The following is a 3,469-nucleotide window of genomic DNA, read 5'->3' as shown; positions in this document are numbered from 1 at the left end:
ATAACAATAATTACAGCTTGCTTTCTGCCAAGTTTGAAAAACATCTTGCCAAACTTTTGAAAAGAAAAATTAGCCATAGTCTTAGCAACCATTGTTGAATGAAGAAAATTTTGCATATGGGGCTGAACCCAACAAATCTCCCCCTCCAAACCCATACATCTGAAGGAAGTATCTTCGTCTTTTTAGAGAGGACTCATGCCAACAAGTTCTTTGCACAACTTGAACTTGTCTTTTGGCACCATCTTTGTCAGCATAATCATCAGGTTGCCTCCCTGCTCGGCAACCTCATCAGGTTTCTCCCCCTCAAATCAAGACCACACCACTTGTGACCTCCCCTTCAACGATAATCCATTTGATCTTGCTAACCATCTTGTACCGCCACTACCAACCAGTGGGACACACTGCTTGACCACCACTTGTCAAGAAGACTGTTACACTCTTTTTTCGTACTCCGAAAAGATGTCATTTTAAGGTTCGAAAGAGTTTTTATTATTAAAGTGACAAAATGAAGATTAGTTTCGAAAAAGGATTATGTTTACATTCAAAACTCAGAGTCACCACTTGACATAATCCGGTGTGCCAATTCACCTTTGGACAATCCTTTTCAAAATAATTTGACTCTTTAAAACTGATTTGCGAACAGAGACTCCGGCTAAGGAATTCTGTTGACCGAGGAAAAGGTGTTAGACACCCCTCGATCCAGTGGTTTGACCACGGTGGCTTGGTGGAGCGTATCGGCTAGTTTGACATCACAAATGTATAAACCACACAAAACACGTAAAACAAGCAACAAACAAATCAAACAGAGTTCAAAATCAAAATAAAGTCCAGTCCGAGTTATACAGTCCAAAAATAAAAAAATAAAAAAAAAATGTGAAAATAAATCCTATCTAACTTACACTAATCCTAACTACGCTCCCATGCTTTACCCAACGCCTCGGGCCTTCGCCACGAACGTCCTCCCAGTACATAATACTCGGGGCATTCCCCGGCCAATAAACACAAGTACCTCAGGGCATTCCTAGGCCGAATAGTACATTTTAATCCAAGTGCGATAAACTAGAAAAGCATTCAACCCATTCAATATTCCACGCATTCAAAACATTCAACGAAAACACTTATTCATAGGACTTTTGCCTACCCGCACCTATATTTGCCTATTCTATTTCAATATATCACAATTCTATCACGTTTAACATTCACATTTTTACTCCAAAATAAGCAACGACCATAAATCAGAACTAAACGATATTCATTTATTTTTCAATTCCTACCATTCAACCCCAAATTCTTTTTAACACCAAATTTCCACAATTCAAGATTAACAATCCACAACCATTTCTTCAATGAAATTAAGCAAATAAATCAATATCACCCAACATTCGATCACGTCTCACACAAATCAAGCACGTATGATGAAATAAAATAAGAAGAGATAGAATTTGGACCTCAAGTGTCAATTTTCATATATCGGGGATAAGAACCGTTTTGAAAACCTCGAAGAATACCAAGAAATCCAAACTTTCCAAATCAATCGAGAATAACAACCCAGAACCGCAATAAACCAGGTCTCAATTCGAACAACAGACTTACGAACGGGATCAATGAATAATCGAGACCAAAATTTTAGAAAAATACCAATAGAAACCAACGACACCGGAGCTCCGATGTAATCCAACATTGACAGAAGACGACGATGAGGATGGGGGGTTGGGTTCCAATAGATTCTCGTCCAGAATCAAAAGAAAAATGGGGTTTGGGGATTTTTCGAAGGCTGAACGGGTTGAAAACGATGAAACGAGAACGATTCCGGCGAAAGTTTCGCCGGAGAAACTCGAAATAGGGACTGAATCTCACCCTCCTTACTCTAACTCCCTCGCCATTCTCATCTCTCCCTATTTTCGTTGCCCTCTCTCTATCTACTCTGTTTTTCCTCCAAACCGATCACCCTTTTCCAAATTTTCAACTCCTTTCTGTATGTATATGTGTGTTCGTGTATAGGTGTATTGGGGGTTATTGTGTGCAATTGGAATTCTGGTGAGGATGAGGTGTAATCTATCCCATTTTTCAGTGAGCTCCCCTTTTTATTCCTTTTGTTCTATTTTGGTTAAAAGGAACAAACAACAAAAAGAATGTGAGGGGGGGCTGCTTATGGGGTGAGGTTGGGTAGGGGGTAGTGAGGTGGTTTATTTTGATTGGGTTAGGTTGTTAGGATGAGGTGTAAAGGGGGTTAGGATAGGATAAAATTTGTTAGGTAGTTTGTTAGGGAGTTTGTTTTAAGTTGTTATTTTTTGTATTTCTGCGGGGTATAATTACATGGGTGAGGGTACACCGTAGGATAAAGTAAAATGGGTAAAAACGATATCGGGGAGGGACGAAATCAGATATCTACATCATGCCCCCTTTGAATGTAAACACGAAGTGTTTTCAGACAAAGAAGTAGACAACAAGACAAAATTTTATCCCGACCATTATTCAAAGGAAGAAACAAAAAGAAGAAGAACAACCAAGTTCTGATTTAAGCCATCCTACCCACCCAAATTATGGAGGAATCAAGCGACGGTGTCTCAAAGGATTGGAAGAAAATGGACTATACCGAGTTGGAAAGTTGAGTGAGGTTCCATCGAGGTTCCGGTCCGCGACTCTGTCATTACATCAAAATAAAAATTACAAGTTAAAACATAAATGAAAATTTCAAAATCCTATCTATGCAGCTTTCCTTGACTCTTGACTTGAGTTTTATCACCCTATTCTTCAGGCGGGCTCCTGACTTGTAATTTCTTCCACTTTTTGCTTGGCTTTTGACTTCTTCACCATGTGGCTTGACTTTCAATTCCTTCACCCTGTTCTTCAGGCGGGCTCCTAACTTGCAATTTTTCATCAACTTTTAATTTCATCACCCTGTTCTTCAGGCGGGCTCCTGAAACCAAAATCAAAACTAGAATGAAAATTAATCAAAATCAAAACTAGAACTAAAACTATCCCACACAAAGATTATCATAAGGCAGTATTTCATTTTTGAAACCGTGGTCCCATTTTTCAGGAGGGACAAGAACAGAAAGTAAAATTCTATTTTTTAGGAGGGTTCTGAAAAGAAAGTAAAATCCCATTTTTCAGGAGGGTCCTGAATAGAAAATAAAGTCCCATTTTTCAGGAGGGCTCTCAACAGAAAGTAAAATCCCATTTTTCAGGAGGGTCCTGAACAAAAAGTAAAATCTCATTTTTCAGGAAGGTCCTGAACAGAAAGTAAAATCTAATTTTTTAGGAGGCTCCTGAACATAAAGTGAAATCCCATTTTTCAGGAGGGTCCTGAACAGAAAGTAAAGTCCCATTTTTCAGGAGGGTTCGGAGGGTCCTGAACATAAAGTGAAATCCCATTTTTTCAGGAGGGTTCTGAACAGAAAGTAAAATCCTTTTTTTCAGGAGGGTCCTGAACAGAAAGTAAAATCCCATTTTTCAGGAGGGTCCT

This window comes from Capsicum annuum, chromosome 6 (assembly GCF_002878395.1).
Source record: "Capsicum annuum cultivar UCD-10X-F1 chromosome 6, UCD10Xv1.1, whole genome shotgun sequence".
Lineage (NCBI taxonomy): Eukaryota > Viridiplantae > Streptophyta > Magnoliopsida > Solanales > Solanaceae > Capsicum > Capsicum annuum.
This window is presented reverse-complemented; position numbering follows the sequence as displayed.